The 18,672-nt window shown below is 34.5% G+C and overlaps 1 protein-coding gene across 2 annotated transcripts in view; it reads right to left on the reverse strand.

Moving 5' to 3' along the window:
- Positions 1 to 18,672, reverse strand: part of IMMP1L (inner mitochondrial membrane peptidase subunit 1) — a 77,409-nt gene that overhangs the window by 48,102 nt on the left and 10,635 nt on the right. The window contains exon 2 of one of the 2 annotated variants that reach the window (XM_055356903.2): positions 7,796 to 7,910. The exons of the other annotated variant lie outside the window; for it this stretch is intronic. The gene's annotated coding sequence lies outside the window, so the exon portion shown is untranslated. The remainder of the gene's footprint in view (positions 1 to 7,795; positions 7,911 to 18,672) is intronic. 2 annotated transcript variants of the gene reach the window in all.

Below are 18,672 nucleotides of genomic sequence, written 5' to 3' on the forward strand. Positions count from 1 at the left end.
ATATCATCAATGAAATTCTTTTAAAAAATCCTCTAATAAAAAGCGTTTATAGAAATAAGTAAAACTGAAAATAATTTAATTCAGGAAATGTAATTATTCATTTAGAATGACTAGACAACTGATAGTATACAACTAAAACACAAAGTCTATCTTTGTCACACACTGGAATATGATTTTAATATAAACACGTTCTTAAGGTACTAACTCATTTTAAAAGTTGCTTTTTCATAATCATTCCTTTATAATATCTATCTGTAATACTGAGGCTAAAGATGAAATGGAAATATGAGTATCAATAAATAAGATGAATAAAATTTAAATCAATTTTTTATGACCTAGTCATGCTACTTATTTTTAGCCTTTTACAATTATGTAGGTTTATTCCTTTTCTGGTTACAAGTATCACATAGACATTACACATACACACACACAAAAGCAAAATAATAATAATAACAAAAAAACTTTCTAACCATCAATAGATGAGTGCAATGATATTCAGTCTGAGTTAATCTCCAGACATCCAAATTCATGAATAAAAATTCATCAGTTTTAAATACACTGAGCCTATTAAGCAAGAACAAAAGCATATGCACAAAAGAGCTTTTAATATATTTCAAAGCCCACAAGAGCCATGGTCTCATTAAAATTATAAATTACACAAACATGGAATGAAGATTCAAACTGCAGTGCAGCTAAGCAGATTACAGAAAACCCCGCGTTCCATATGATAACACACCATGGCCCTCCCAGATGGGGGCTTGGAACAAAAAGGCCATCACCACAGCTAGGGAAAACCTCCTTGTGATCTCTGGTTTCTGTTCAGCAGATGACAGCCAAATAATATGTTGATTATTCTGTTTGTGCTGCTAAGCTTGTAAGATGGAATAAAGCGATATGATCTATTGTGAACCCAATGCTAATGTGTTGCTCCACTCATAAATAATATACTGAATTTATTTTCAAACTATCTCTTATCTGAATTTCAGTTTTTAAATGCATGAATTAAAATAAAAGCCAGGATAAAATAATACTTAATTTGATGCTTTAAACTAAAAAATGCAATTGGCCAGTGAAAAATATCTAAATGCTTAGTGAAGAGTTATTACAATCACCTTTCTTTAATTTCAGCACTGTAACAGGAGACAAAAAAAAACACTTTTAAATAGGCAATTACTTTCATTAGGAAATATAAATATAAAATTAAGTAATATAATAATCATGAAGTTAATAATATACATTATGGACAAGATAAAAACTAAAATATCAGGGCATGCAAAAAACACTTTTCTACAACATCATAGCCCATAATCAGAACATATAGTGAATGCATTTTTGAAAAATAAAAAGAATAATTGAAGACCTCATAAATGTTCATAACTTGCAGAAGAAATCTTACTTAAAATTTAAAAGAAGTTTATAAAAATAATTTTCAAATAGCATTTTATTTTGATTTGGTGACAAAAGTTAAAACCTAATTTTTCCCTCAATTTAAAAAAAAAGGTATATTTAAAATCCTAAGCTTTAAAGATGATGCCCAATGAAGTAACAGGGATTGTGTCTGTGAATACAAAATTGTGTATTTCATGAATAAACGTATTTATGAATACTATTGCTTAAAATATTAAAAATCATAACATTTATCTCTTCACCCCAAAATTCCTCCCTTAATACTCTAGTAGACTCTCCTTAAAGGCAAACTAACAAACAACTACAGTAGTACATTAAAACTGCATATAAGGTGAACATGAATAAACACACCGTTTTCTTAAGGGAGTATTTTATAGAAAGTACATAATTACGGTCATCGGCCTAAGTCCACCTCATTTTTTCTGTCTCCAGATACAAACTGAGTCCAAAAGCACTGCAAAACTCCATAATATGTAAATACAGACTGAAATTTTAAATCTAAAGGTAAAGCAAAAATGCTTTTAAAGAAAAACTAAGAAGGTAAAACATTCTTGAAGTAGATAAATATTTCTTAAACAAGAATTAAAAAGCACTAAACATAAATGATGAACTAGACTACTTTAAAGACTTAAACTTCTGTTCATTAAAAGCACTATTAAGAGAGTAAAAAGACAAACCTCACAGAAGAAGAAATAGTTGCAATACCCATCATCAATGAAGAACTCATATTTTGAATATATAAAGAACTCCCACAAATCAAAGGAAATGACAGGCTAACAGAAAAGTGGGCCAAAGAAGTGAACCGGAACTTCACAGAAGAAAATAACCAAACAGCCAATATACATATGAAAAGGTACTCAATTTCATTAATTGGGGAAATATAAAGTAAAATCATTACAGTATACTACTTTGTACCCACCAGAATTGGAAAAATGAAAAAGATGGGGGGAAAAAAACGAGTGTTGGAAACACGTGGAGCAACTAGAACTCTCTCGCATACTATAAATATACCCTGATACAAACATTTTAGAAAACTGTTTGCCATTGTTGCTTAAAGCTGAACATATATATGTTGCTGACCAGTAATTTTGCTCCTAGATATATCACCAAAAGAAATGTGTAGATACGTAACTCAAGAAATACATATTAGAATGTTCATAATAGCATTATATAGAAACTACGCAAACGTCCACTAACAGTAGAATGGATAAATAATAGTTATATATTCACAACTACATGCAGCAATAAAAAACTACAACTATGTAGATAAATCTTAAGACACTATGTTGAACAAAGGAAATCAGACACAAAAAAATTATACTGTATAATTTTCTATATATAATACAAAAACAAGAAAAATGAATCTGCTATTAAAATTCAAGGCAGTGATTATCCTTGTTGGGGGAGGGGACACAGTGACTGGAAGGGTGCATGAAGGTGTCTTCTGGAGTGCTGACAATGTTCTTTTACTTTATCTGGGTGCTGGTTATATGGGTGTATTTGGTTTGCAAAAAATTCATTAGGCTATCCACTTACAAAGTGTGCACTTTTCTGTATGTGTAGCTTTCTTTAAAGAAGGCACTTTTACATAAAAATACACAGATGTATAAAGATAGTCAAAATCCTTGTCATAAGAAATTTAGGAACTGACATGTATATAATCCAAGGGAGAAAACTGAGGGTTGTTACCGTATCTATTTGAATAACCAAATTTTCAACTACATAGTTAACTTCCTGGATGCTTATAAATGGAAGACATTTATAACATTCACCCTATTATCTTCCCTTGATCTCAATCATGTATTCAGAGATATCCAGTCTTCGTGTTGGAAGTAACTGATACTGCTATTATAACACAGCTTTTAAAATAGTCTCAGGACTGAAGATTTGCCTTTATATATGGGAAACTAAAGTGGTACAGAATGCAGTATACAGAATACATGATTGCCGTTTTCACTCTTCCTCCCAAATTTCATAAGCGTTAGTTTGTTAATCATGAATGTGTATAACTTAATTTAATAGCATTCCTTGAAAACTATCATTTTTTCAATGAAATTAAAATATAATTTACTCTTTAATAACAATACCTTACACATTAAATAAAGCTTCATGATAATCTGATAATAAACTATACATCTCATATCTCCCAATTAAATATTTCCCTTGTTTCCATACTCGAATCAATATGATTTATAATACTTTTTTTCTTATATTGAAAAGATGCTTTAAGAGATAAGCTAGGAAAGATCATCCAAAGATTATTATAGTTTGTTTAATTTGTATAACAAATATTTATTTATTCACTGCTTACTATCTGTCAGGCTCTAGGGAAAATAGAATAAAAATAGCTAATTTTACAGTAAATATAGCAGGCTTACCCCTTTCTTTCACTCTCATTTGATTTACAAATAAAACTATTTTCAACTACTAACATACTAACATATTCAAAAGTTAAAACTAATCTAAAAGATATATATAGTAAAAGTCCCATCTTCCCTGTTTTCTTCTTCATCCCCACAGACTTAGATGTTGTATAAACTTCCAGATTTTGTTATGTAAATATAAGCAAATATGAATATATGGTTTTATTCCCCTCCCAATTTACACAAAAAGTACCTTACTGTACATTGTTTTGAATTCTGCTTTTTCCAAATAACAATGGTATGTGAAAAACTTTCCAAATGTTCATATAGAAAAAAATCCACTTTTTTTTAACAGCTGTAGAGTATTTCATTGTATAGTTGTCACAGTTCATTTAACGAACACGTTGCCTATAGACACTAAGGAATTTCCAATCTTTTGCTACCACACACAAAGCTACAATGAAAACTCCTATACATATGTTATTTTGTAAGTACACACAAGAATTTCTGTAATAAATTCCCAAAATTGGTACTGAGATGACGTAAATGCATTGGTCTTTTTCTAGAAATTGCCAATTTGCATTCCACAGGAGTTGCATCATTTTGCACTTCCACAACCTATGCATCTCTGATTTATCCTGAAAAAAAGCTATTCCTCTCTCCGGGCCTCTAAAATACTTTGTTTATAAGGCAATTTCCAACGATGTGCTCACTGCAATAAACTACATAAAGCTCTTGGCTTATTTTTTTCCCAGATGCAAATGTAAAATTTGTTGACTTAGAAAGGTTAAAAGCAAATAAATTTTCAAATTAAAAAACAAACCTCATATAAACTCAGTAAATCAGCATATTAATGCCTAAATGTGCTGGGATAGCAACTGTTTATCTTTCTAATATCTCCTGTGCTCCAAAAACAAATATACTCCCTATTCCAGTTTTTTAAAAAATTCACATTCGATAGTTTATAAATGGATATGAAGTCAAATGCATTTCACTTCTAAATGAATGTTTTCCTAAACCACTTAAATGTTTTCATGAAGTCAAATCTGTGTTACTTCCTTATTTTTTTAAAGCCGTAATTTCAAAGGTGATTTAACCTTTGTAACTGCCATTTTTAACAGGTAGTATCATCTAATGTATTATTTTTATTTCAATGTCTATCCTATCAAATATTTAATAATTAGAAAACAAACACCAAGTCCACTGGACTTCCTATTTGAAGTCATACTTAAGTAAATCACTTTATAAGCCTACAACTGTTTAGCTGGAAAACATGTAAATGATCATATTTATTCCCCAAATAAGGATACGCAACCTATGTTGCATATATATTAGACGGATATCAGTCGGTCAGACAGAAATCGGTCTGAGGTTACCTCAATATCCTGTAAAAACAAAGTGGCTAGACTAGTTGCTGATACCAAAATGAATTTTAAAATGCTAGCACACATTCTCTACTCTTATAGTCAGCAGATGTGACAGAACCATACTTAAGCTCTCACCTAAGTAATACATAATGTTAGGCAAATGCGTTGATTTTAAATATGAGTCAAACAGAAGGCACTGACAACAAAAAGCAAGAATTACCTAACAAATGTAAAAGAAAACAAAACAAATGAGAAAACACATCACAGTAGCTCTGAGGACAAAAAAGCTTATCAGGCTAGGATAATTTAGAAGAAAACAGTCCAACACAGCATACAATTCTGAGGAAATCGCTTTAATTCTGTAAAATGACTGATGTTCACAGTAACAACTCAGAGCCATTATAAAAAAACTTAAAATGTATTCTGTTTAAGAGAACAAAGACACACATTTTTCTGATGAAGTACTCAAAGTAAAACGTCTCGGTTAAAATCAGAATATACAGTGGTTGCCCTTTAGAAGATGAACTGTGATAAAGTGCAATAACTATGGGGGCTTTAGATGTGAAACTTTTTTTTCCCTTTTTTTTTTTGTAATGACCTCTCCTTGCGATAGACATGCAACTTTCTATGCTAAGCCAGTTGTTAGTTAATAGCCGAAAGAATATCTGATTTCTTCTGCAAGCTATTTAGGCATATTTTCACTTAAATGACTGGAACACTCAAGAAAATGTCCTGATTTCATTTTACTTTAAGTTGTAACTGCCAAAGTAGATAGGTTAGTCTGGCTTCTAGCTCCAATTTGCTAAATGGCCTTGTTCAAGTGACTCAGTCTCTCTAGTCCTTAGTTTCTTCATCAGTAAAGTGAAGGAGTTATAGAACGCATGACATGTTACTAAATAGAATAAGTGTGCTAACAAAGTGAAACAGAGTTACTGCATTAGGTCCTGTATCTACATCAATACTATAACTAGATCTATTTATATGTACTCTATATTTAAACTATCTCAAACTATATGTCACTTTACTGTATATGTAAGGCCTACAATAAAAGAAATGATAATCATTTTAGAACGTTCCCCAACATTTAATATTGTTACTGTCAGGATATAAACAAATGTACACATGATATGTAACCAGGATATTTTTTAAAACACATTCTCAGCAATGTCATCAAATACTAGAAACAACTCAATGATCTACCAACAGCAGAATGGATGAATAAATTCTGGCACATTTAATTCAAAGGGATAATACATAATAACAAAAATGAATGAAATAAAACTACACATAACTACATGGATAACTCTTCAAAACATAATGCTGAGCAAAGGAAGAAAGAATACACGATTCATAACGATTAAAATGAGGCGAAAAAAGTAAACATACTGCTTAGGAATACACGTAAAGTGACAAAGTTATATTAAAAATTGTATAAATAATTACCATTAAAGTCATGATACTGGTTACCTCTAAAGAAAAGAAAGCATATCAAGAGTTTCTGGGATGCCAGTAATACTCTAAGGTTACAAAGATGTATGCTAAATATTTAATTTATAATTATTCATTGTATTATATATTTATGTTCCTGTATCACTATATTTTACAACAAAAAGTTATAATTATATACTTTCTAAAATAATACTAATATATTTTTATAAAAAGGAAGGATTCGTTTCTGCTGTCAACAATTTCCTTGATCTACATTTCTAATTTTTAATGCAATATTTTAATAAGGAAGAAATAAGTTACTATGCCTAATTCTCCACAATCCTAATTAAAAGTAGATTTCAGCCTTTAAATAATATAAGATCAGTTATCCTGCTAGATCTTGGCTTAGCAGCTCCATGTTGTTTCTGTCTGTCACTCTTCTTTTCAAGAAAATGCATGCTCATTAATTTCAAATGATATTCAGGTAATAATTTGAGGCATGCTGCATTTCAAAAAATACAATAGCTTAGCCCTAAGGTAGGAAGAAACACACTTCTGACTTTCACACATTTTAAAATAATTTTGGGGGCACTTGTCTATGCATACAACATGAAGGTCCATGATAGGCAAGTCACAGACACTACAGATGAAATCCACACTGTGAGTACTAGAAAACATGATCGCTGGATTATAGCATAGTTATACAATGTCTAATGTAAATTATACTGGGGCAGTTTTAGATATTTTCTTTGGAAAAACAAAAGTACAGGGAACGGAAATTATTACAGAACATTTAACAGTAAACTAACTTACATTACAAAAAAACCCCACACAATTTACAAAATCCTCAAAGGTTCACCACCTAGAAGCATCCTTCACTGTGTACAGTTATTCCAACTTTTAGATGCTGCTCAAGAGGAAGCAGACAATGAAATTTTGAAACAAGACTATCAGTACTTTCATCAGGCTCCAGGTACCAACATGATGGCAATGATATAGCACCTTTATAATAGTTGCTTTTGTTGCATACTATTGGTTTTTGTGAATGCAGCCAAAGATGCCAAAGATTCCCCTCCTTAGTGGGTCCAACTAACCAGTTATTTGCCCATCTATTAAGTGCCAACTTTACAAAATTACATTGTGTCCAGCAGGGAGCAGCATTACAACAGTCATAAGAGTTAAGTTGAACATGAAACTGACAGAAGAAAAAGGAGGAAAAAGCCCACTTACCATAGGTCTGTTCTATAATTCATTCAATTTTTAGGGAAGTTGCAGGGCTTCCAGAAAAAAAAAAAAATAAAGCATGTCTTAAAGCATAGGTGGGTGATCCACAATTTCAGGAATCCTAAAGCAGGAAATCAAAATTATATTAGTTGAAGGCTATTTTCAACCATATTGAGTTGAATTAGTAGTATATACTATGACTGAATCACAGTTGTAAAGGTGCATCTTCCTCTTAATGGGTCCATGAGATCTTGAATTCAGGAATTTTATGACGCTTTGGAAAAAATGACTTAAAAAAACAGACAATATTAAAGTCCTTTATCCATCAGAGAATTCAGGTCAAAGAAGAAAGTAATAGCTAATAGATTATATGAGATCAACCTAGAAAGAACTATGGTCCAAGAGTTAAATGAGTTGACAGGGCAACCATCAACAGTTCATTAAACTGTTCTAGACTGAGACATAGAAAGGATACAAACATTAACTTCTACAGGTCAGCATGAATACCTGAGGTTAATTTTAAGAATAAAAAAGCGGTAGAAAAGCAGAATACAATACTAGTGATATAAGACTAAATTAGATATGTACTGAATATAAGGAATGTGTGTGATACTGTAAAAAAAACCTTGTGACCAGTTATAATATGACAAAGGCAAAACAATACGTTTGACACTGACTTGAATGTCAAAACCTGCCTCATAGTCAATTACAATAATTCTATCTCAGTTCTTATGATTAAGAAAATAAGTTTTATTTTTTATTTTTTATATATATTTATTTATTTATTTATTTATTTTTGAGGTGGAGTCTCGCTCTGTTGCCCAGGCTGGAGTGCAGTGGTGCAATCTCGGCTCACTGCAAGCTCCGCCTCCTGGGTTCACACCATTCTCCTGCCTCAGCCTCCCGAGTAGCTGGGACTACAGGTACCCACCACCATGCCCAGCTAATTTTTTTGTATTTTTAGTAGAGACGGGGTTTCACCGTGTTAGCCAGGATGCTCTTGATTTCCTGACCTTGTGATCCGCCTGCCTCAGCCTCCCAAAGTGCTGGGATTACAGGCGTGAGTCACCACACCCGGCCAAAAAGTTTTATTTTTATTTGAAATGTTAAAGTTTGCTTTGTGTGAGTTTGCGTGTGACTTTTCAGTGTCTGCCACAAAAAACAAACTTTTGACTTTAAAAAAATATATGCATATTCACTTTTAAATATACATAATTGCATATATCTATATAATATACAATATCACATATCAATATGTTATTAATACATAACATTTACTTGAAATTTAATTAATATGTAAAATGATTCCTATTTTCTGACAAAATGACACAAGCAGTTTAACTTTGGCGAATGATATAAAGGATACGGTTTCACTCTAATAATTACCATCAATTTGACTGAAGCTGAAAGAAACTCTGATATATTAATCTTCTACCCTTTAGCAGTAAACCATTAGTTGCATTACTTATCATCTTTTGCTCTCCTTAGTCTTCTTATCTTATCTCTTGCCTTTGCTTTTACACATTTCACTTTTCTGACAATTCTTCATTTCTGCCAATCTATCTTCCTCCTCTTTTGTAATGCATTTCTGTATCAATTCAAATTTTTAATTCAATCTTCTCTCTTTATGACGCTACCACATTTTTTTTCTTTTAACCCGGTACCTTTAAAAATGAGTTTTCTCCTGTAACAATAGTCTGTTTAAATATATCGCTTCATCCACTTACAAGCACCATGCTTGATCTCAAAAATCTTAACAATCTCATATAATTGGAAGACACATCTAAATATACTTAAATTGTATTTGTTATTCAAAAAAAATTCTCCTGAGTTATTTAAGAACTTGCTAAATGTTTTTAAATTCAATCTTGAAACACGCAAAAATTTCGAGGAAATCTAATCTCACATCTAATCTCTAATCATTCCAAAAAACTAGAGACAACCACTAATCTAATAAAGAGGTAATTTAGGATCTTACTATGTTGATGTGAATAAATATTGAGTAACCAACTTCTCTAAATCAACAGAACTTTAGCGCTATTTATTCACATATGTGTGTGTATGTAATGTGCACTATCCACATTAAAAAGCAAAGGTTCATGCCTGTAATCCCAGCACTTTGGGAGGCCAAGGTGGGTGGATCACGAGGTCAAGAGATCGAGACCATCCCGGCCAACATGGTGAAAACGCGTCTCTGCTAAGAATACAAAAATTAGCCGGGCATCATGGCGCGTGCCTGTAATCCCAGCTACTCGAGAAGCTGAGGTAGGAGAATCACTTGAACCCAGGAGGCAGAGGTTGCAGTGAGCTGAGATAGCATCATTGCACTCCAGCCTGGCGACAAAGCGAGACTCCATCTAAAAAAAAAAAAAAGCAGTACATTAAATAACCCCCTACTTCTATATATATTATAAAGTCTGAGAAGAAAAGTGATTTTCCTGTTCAGCACTCTCTAATATAAACATTAAAGGTATTAGTACGTTGTAACATAATGTCATAATAATTATTCACAAGCCTTGAAATTTTTTAAAATTTGTATATAGATTATACCACACCATTTATAATATAATTACCTAAAAAGAGAATATAGTGAGTTCAGAAATGGTCCCCCTTCCTGCCTCCCCTACCCAAATTCATGTTCACCTGGAACCTCAGAACATGACTTTATTTGGAAAAAGGGTCTTTGCAGATGTAATTAAGGTAAGGACCAATGTGAGATCATAGTAGATTACAAAGGGTCCTAAATCCAACGGGAACATCCTCATTAGAGACAGAAAAGGACACAGGAAGACAAAGAGAAAAGAACAATGTGAAAATGAAGTCAGCCTGGAGTTACACTGCCTCAGGGCAAGGAATAACATGCCACCATAAGCTGCAGAAGCAAAGAAGGATGCCCCCCTAGAGTTTTCATAATAAACATAGCTGACAACTTGACTCCGTATTTTTGACCTCCAAAATTGTTAGAAAATTGATCTCTGTGTGTTAAGTCACCAAGTTTTTGTTCATTTGTTATGGTAATTTTAGAGAACTAACATAGATTTTCATACCAAAAACTGGAGTGTTGCTGTGATACCTAAAAATAGAAAAACAGAAAAAGCCTAGGTTGCCTTGAAGAAATTTTTGGTAGAAAAAGAAATCTTAAGAGAACTCTGCTGATGGCTCAGAAGGAAGAGAAGAGGTAAAGAAAGCTATCACCTTAAAGAATACATACATTATCATGAACAGAATGTTGACAGAAATAGGAACATTAAAAAGGTTTCTGATGAACTCTCAAGAAGGAAATGAAGAACATGGTATTGGAAAGTAAAGAAATAGCAGTCCTTGTTGTAAAGTGGCAGAAAACTTGGCTGAAATGGGTTCTACTATGTGGCAAAAAGTAGAACTTGGTAAGCAATTAACTTGAATATGTAGCTGAGGAGATTTCCAAGCAAAGTGTTAAAGGCGTAGACTGTTTTCTACGGGCTGCTTACAGTTAAATGTGACAGAAGAGATAAATTGAGGAAGAAATTGTTAAGCAAAGAAAAACCTATGATTTGGAGATTTCTTAACCTATCTAAATTGTAAAAGATGCTAAAACACGCTCTGGAGAAGGGCCAAGGATGTGGCTGAAAAACCTTTTCTGAAGAGATTAGTTATGTGACTAATGGGTCCAAATCAACCTTTTCAGCAGAAGCTAGAAATAGAGATGAGGTTATTCAGGAACAATCTTTGAAGAATTCTCTTATGATGGCAGAGATCCTCTAGACATACATGGGAGACCCACACATTTTAAAATATTCAGTAAACCATGCTATAAACACATGTGCTGTCACCCAGGCTTTGTTGTTCTGTCTATAAAGAACAGGCAGAGTAGATTTAGTATAATTCCTAAGGGCCTTGGGATTTTCATAATGGTAAATGAGCACTGGCTTCAACTTAAAGACACCAGTTGCCATTATCCCCTTAGGAGAGTGAGCCTGTCCTGAGAAGCTTCAAAGCCAGGCATTGACTTCTCTCCAGCTATGAAAAGTCCTAGATAGCATCTTCTTCCAACAGAAAGCTGTTTAATCTACACTGAAAATTTGTCACTTCATGTACCCACCTATATCAACTATCTTTGCTAGATAGAGGTAACTTGCTGCAGCTTGCCATACACTTTTATGTTATGGCTTCTCTCCTTAAACCTCATTAATACAACCTCTGCTATCTTTCAAATGTTCTTCTGCAGCTTCCTCACCTCTCTCGGCCTTCATAGAATTGAAAAAAACAGGATCTTACTCTGGATTAGGCTTTGACTTGAAGGAACATTGTGGCTGGTTTGATCTATCCAGACAACTAAAACTTTCTCCATATGAGCAATAAGGTCGTGTCTCTTTCTTAACATTCATGAGTTTATGAACTTTTCCCATTGCATTCATAGCTTAACTGTTTGGCAAGAAGCCTACCTCTTGGCCTGTCTCAGCTTTCAACAAGCCTTCCTTGGTAAGCTTAATCATTTCTAGCTTTTCATTTAAAGTGACAAATATGCCATGCTTTCTTTCACTTGAACACTTAAAGACCACTTTAAAGACCACTGTATGGTTAATTTTCCTAATTTCAATATTGTTATGTCTCAGTGACACAATGAAGTGAATAGGGAGTGAATAGGGAGGCTAGCGAAGGAGAGATGGGGGGACAGCTGGTTGACAGAACAGTTAGCACACATACATTTACTGATTAAGTTAACATTCTTATATGGGCATGGTTTCTGGTGCCTCAAAACAATTACAATAACAACACCAAAGATCCTGATCACAGATAACCATCACAGATATAATAATGATAAGAAAGTTTGAAATATTGCAAGAATTACCAAAATGTGACACAGGGACACAAAGTGAGCATGTACTGTTGGAAAAATGGCACCAATAGACTTGCTAATTGCAGGGTTGTCACAAATCTTCAAGTTGTAAAAAATGCAGTTCTTCAAAGCTCGATACAGGGAAGCACAAATAAGATGATGCATGCCTGTAGTTTTTCTATAAAAAATGTTAAGGGACCCTGAAAAGCCAAAACAATTGTATTACTCCATTTTCATGCTGCTATAAAGAACTGCCCAAGACTGGGTAATTTATAAAGAACAGAGGTTTAATTGACTCACAGTTCTGCAGGGCTGGGGAGGCCTCAGGAAACTTACAATCATGGTGGAAGGAGAAGCAAACACATCCTTCTTCACATGGTGGCGGGAAGGAGAAGTGCCAAGCAAAGAGGGGAAAGCCCCTTATGAAACCATCAGATCTCAGGAGAACTCACTCACTATCACTAGAACAGTATGGGGGTAACCCACCCCCGCCATGATTCAGTTACCTCCTACCAGTTCCCTTGCACAGTATGTGGGGATTATGGAAACTGTAATTCAAGATGACATTTGGGTGGGGGCGTAATCAAACCATATCATTCCACCCCAGCCCCACCCAAATTTCATGTCCTCACATTTCAAAACACAATCATGCCTTTCCAACAGTTCCCTAAAATCTTAGCTCATTCCAGAATTAACCCAAAAGTCCAAGTCCAAAGTCTCATCTGAGACAAGGCAAATCCTTTCCACCTATGAGCCTACAAAATCAAAAGTAAGTTAGTTACTTCCTAGATACAACAAGGGTACAAGCATTGGGTAACTACACCCATTCCAACTGGTAGAAATTGGCCAAAACAAAGGGGCTATGGGCCCCATACAAGTCCAAAATCCAATAGAGAAGTCTTCAAACCTTAATGTTCCAAAATGATCTCCTTTGACTCCATGTCTCATATCCAGGTCACACTGATGCAAGAGGTGGGCACCCACGGCCTTGGGCAACTCCGCCTCTACGGCTTTGCAGGGTACAGCTCCCCTCCTGGCTGCTTTCATGGGCTGGCTTTGAGTGTCTGCAGCTTTTCCAGGTGCATGGTGCAAGCTGTCAGTGGATCTACCATTCCGGGGTCTGGAGGACCATGGCCCTCTTCTCACAGCTCCACCAGGCCATGCCCCAGTGGGGACTCTGTGTGGGGGCTTCAACTCCACATTTCCCTTCCTCATTGCTCTAGCAGAGGTTCTCCACGAGTGCTCCACCCCTGCAGCAGACTTCTGCCTGGTCATCCAGGCATTTCCATATATCCTCTGAAATCTAGGAGGAGGTTCCCACACCTCAATTACTGACTTACGTGCACCCACAGGCCCAACACCACATGGAAGTCACCAAGGCTTGGGGCTTGCACCCTCTGAAGCAATGGCCCAAGCCGTACCTTTGACCCTTTAAGCCATGGCTGGAGCTGACACAGCTGGGATGCAGGACACCATGCCCCAGGACTGCACAGAACAGGGGCAACCCTGGGCCCTGCCCAGGAAACCATTTTTTCCTTCTAGAGGCCTGTGATGAAAGGGCTGCCGTGACATGTCCTAGAGGCATTTTCCCCATTGTCTTGGTGATTAACACTGGGCTCCTTGTTACTCATGCAAATTTCTGCAGCTGTCTTGAATTTCTCCCCAGAAAATGGGTTTTTCTTTTATATCACATAGTCAGGCTGCAAATTTTCCAAACTTTTTTTTTTTTTGAAAAGTAGTCTCACTCTGTCACTCAGGCTGGAGAGCAGTGGTGTGATCTAGGCTCACTGCAAGCTCCACCTCCCGGATTTACTTACGCCATTCTCCTGCCTAAGCCTCCCAAGTAGCTGGGACTAAAGGTGCCCGCCACCACGCCCAGCTAATTTTTTGTATTTTTAGTAGAAACAGGTTTCACTGTGTTAGCCAGGATGGTCTCAATCTCCTGACCTCGTGATCCGCCCACCTTGGCCTCCCAAAGTGCTGGGATTACAGGCGTGAGCCACCGCGCCCGGCCCAAATTTTCCAAACTTTTATGCTCTGTTTCCTCTTGAACACTTCACTGCTTAGAAATTTCTTCCACCAGATACCCTAAATCATTTCTTTCAAGTTCAAAGTTCCACAGATCTCCAGGGCAGTGGCAAAATGCCACCAGTCTCTTTGCTAAAGCATAGCAGAGTCACCTTTGCTCCAGTTCCTAGTAAGTTGCTCATCTCCATCTGAGACCACCTCAGCCTGGACTTCATTGTCCATATCACTATCAGCATTTTGGTCAAAGCCATTCAACAAGTCTCCAAGAAGTTCCAAACTTTCCCACATCTTCGTGTCTTCTGAGCCTTCCAAGTCTCTAGGAAGTTCCAAAGTTTCCTACATTTTCCTGTCTTCTTCTGAGCCCTCCAAACTGTTTCAACCTCTGCCTGTTACCCTGTTCCAAAGTCACTTCCACATTTTCAGGTATCCTTATAGCAGTGCCCCTCTCCCTCAGTACAAATTTACTGTATTAGTCCATTCTCATGCTAGTCTCAGGCATGCACAAAGAACTGCCTGAGACTGGATAATTTATAAAGAAAAGAGGTTTAGTTGACTCACAGTTCTGCAGGGCTGGGAAGGCCTCGGGAAACTTACAATCATGGCGAAAGGACTTACACGCTGATTTCAAATGTTGATATTATTATTTTAAGCCCTGAGTCAAAATTTAGTACAAAGTTATAGTAAGCAAAAACATGGTACTGGCATAATGACAGATCTATATAGACCAATGGAATAGAATAAAGAGCACAGAAATAGCATTGACATAAATGGTCAAATGATTTTTGACAAGGGTGCCAAGACCATCCAATGGGGAAAAGGCAGTCTTTTCAACACATGGTATTGAGAAAACTAGATATCAACATAAAAAAGAATGAAGTTGGACTTTTGTCTTACACCATATAAAATTAACTCAAAATAGATCAAAAACCTAAATGGAAGAGCTAAAACTACACAACTCTTGATTGGCCATGATTCATTGGATATGGCAACAAAAACAAAGGCCACAAAAGAAATAAAAATATATAAACTAGACTTCCTCAAATTAAAAACTTTTGAGCAACAAAAAATACTATCACAAGGAGAAAGTATTTGCATATCATACATCTAATTAAGGGTCACGGTCCAGAATATATAAAGAACTCCTATAACTCAAAAACCCGCAAAAAAACACAAAACAAAGCCATTACTCAATTCAAAACCGGCAAAGGTTTTCAAAAGACATCTCTCCAGACAAGGTATACAAATGGCCAATAAGCACATGAAAAGATGTTAAACACCCCTAGTCATTAGGGAAATGCATATCAAAACCACAATAAGATATCACATCATATGCATTAGGATGACTATTATCAAAAAAACAGAAAATAACAAATGTTGCTAAGGATGTGGTGAAATTGTAACACTTCCGCACTCCTGGTGGGAATGCAAAATGGTACAGCCAATGTGGAAAACAGTTTGGTGATACCTTAAAAAGTCAATCATAGAATTTTCATATAATCCAGCAATTCCATTGTATGGTATATACCCAAAAGAAATGAAAACAGAGATTCAAACAGATACTTCTATGCCAATGTTCACTGTAGCACTATTTACAATAGCCAAAGGTAGAAACAACCCAAGAGTCTATCAACAGATGAATGGATAAACAAACTGTGATATATGTGTGTGTGTGTGTGTGTGTATATTATAAATATGTTATCTTATATATATGTTATAACTTTTTTAAATTTTATTATTATTATACTTTAAATTTTAGGGTACATCCTAATGCTAAATGATGTTAATATGTTATAATTTACATATGTAATCTGATATAGGATAATCATACATTATAATAGATAATCCTATATATAACATATATTATACATTATATAATCTATATAATTTTATATATCTAAGTATATTATATGATAATCTTATATATATCTGATATCATATATGATCTTATATCATATATAATAAATCTTATATATTATATACAATGATATATATGATATATCATCTATTACATATATCATATGATATATCATCTATTATATATGATAATCTTATATCATATATTATAATCTTATATAAGATTGCATATGTTACATATATGTATTATATATTATATATATATACACACAGATGGTCCCTGACTTAGCAATGGTTTCACTTATGGTTTTCAACCTTATAATGGGTTTATCAGGGTATTAAATACATTTTCAACTTATGGTATTTTCAACTTAAATTGGGTTTATCAGGACATAACTCCATCATAAGTCAAAGAGCATCTGCAATAGATTATTCAGCCATAAAAAAATGAAGTTTTAATATATGATACAAAATACATGAACTTTGAAAAACATTATGCTAAGTGAAAAATATTATGCAAATATTAACAAGAATATTGTATGATTCCACTTATATGAGGTGCTTACAATAAGTTAGCAAATTCACTGAGAGTAGAATACAGGTTATTAGTGGTTGAAACAAGAGAGAATAACAAGTTACTGCTTCTTGGGTACAATATTTCTTTTCTTTTTTTTTTTTTTTTAGATGGGAGTCTCGCTCTGTCGCCATACTGGAATGCAGTGGTGTGATCTCGGCTCACCGCAACCTCCGCCTCCTGGGTTCAAGCAATTCTCCTGCCTCAGCCTCCCAAGTAGCTGGGACTAGAGGCGCGCGCTACCACGCCCAGCTAATTTTTCTATTTTTAGTAGAGACGGGGTTTCAGCATGTTAGCCAGTATGGTCTCGATCTCTTGACCTCGTGATCCGCCTGCCAAAGTGTTGGGATTACAGGCGTGAGCCACTGCACCCGGCGGGGTACAATATTTCTTCTTGAATGATGAAAAAGTTTTAGAAACAGTGGCAATGATTACACAACATTGTAAGTACTCTTAATGTGACTTCACTTATACTTAAAAATGATGAAAGTAGTGAATTTTATGTTACGTATATTTTTATCACACATACACAAATTTTTTTAAAGGGCTCAAAACCTTGAGCCAGTTCAGAGGGCAGACACAAATACTTCAGTAAGAAAATCAAAACTGGGCTACTGATAAGCAGTAAAGTGAACATATTCCAATGCTCAGTGAGAGAAAAACGATCCTCATATATGATGATAATCTATTAATTTTCATGTGAGTTGATTTAGGAAATGTTAATAGAAAAAACATAATTTGCTTTATATTCTTAAAAAATTCAACCTTAGAATACCAAATGGACTATAAAATTATTTTCAAATCTTTAATTTTGACTAATGGAAAAATTGTAATACCAAATGACCTTTAATGTTATTCTTTGAACCTTTCACTTTGGGGAATAAAAAATATAATAAGCAGAATTATAAAATTAAAATTCTAAAGGTTTTAAGAAGGAAATATCTTTAAATTACAAAGGATTCTGTTTCACCACTGGACAACACTGTTATAAAGTTCTTTAATCTGGGTTGAAACTGAAATTTCTATGCCCTGGAGAAACAAAGAGGTCTAATTTTTTTTTGACAGGATTAAAACAAGTCTTATGAAACTCAAAATCTTTCACCTCCCAGCTATCTATGTTCCAGTTACTACCTCAATTGCTTTCCCATCACTTTTTCTCACCATATTAATCACTCTGAATATATACCTATTTTAGCAGGGCAAATATGCTTCATGTTTTATGCTAATATCCATAAACTGGCTACATAAAAAGCTACCCTGAGGAGGCAACTAAGCCTATATTTGGACTGAAGTGGAAAATAGTGGGTAAGAGTATGAATTCTGTAGTCAGACAGGCTAGCTCTATTGTGAATCCTAGATCTTCCACTTACGAGCTTTCTGACCTAGATAGAACAAGTTACTTATCCTTTATGTGACTCCATTAACTTCTGAACACACTCATCTATAAAATGTGTGAGGATTAAATAATATATAAAGCATTCACAACATTACAGGGACTACAATAGGCATTCAACAAAAACATTACTTAATATAATTAATCACCAATACATCCATGGAGAGAGGAGTGGAGATACTGAAGAAGATACTAAAGAAGATACTTTACATTTC

This window comes from Gorilla gorilla, chromosome 9 (genome assembly GCF_029281585.2).
Source record: "Gorilla gorilla gorilla isolate KB3781 chromosome 9, NHGRI_mGorGor1-v2.1_pri, whole genome shotgun sequence".
Lineage (NCBI taxonomy): Eukaryota > Metazoa > Chordata > Mammalia > Primates > Hominidae > Gorilla > Gorilla gorilla.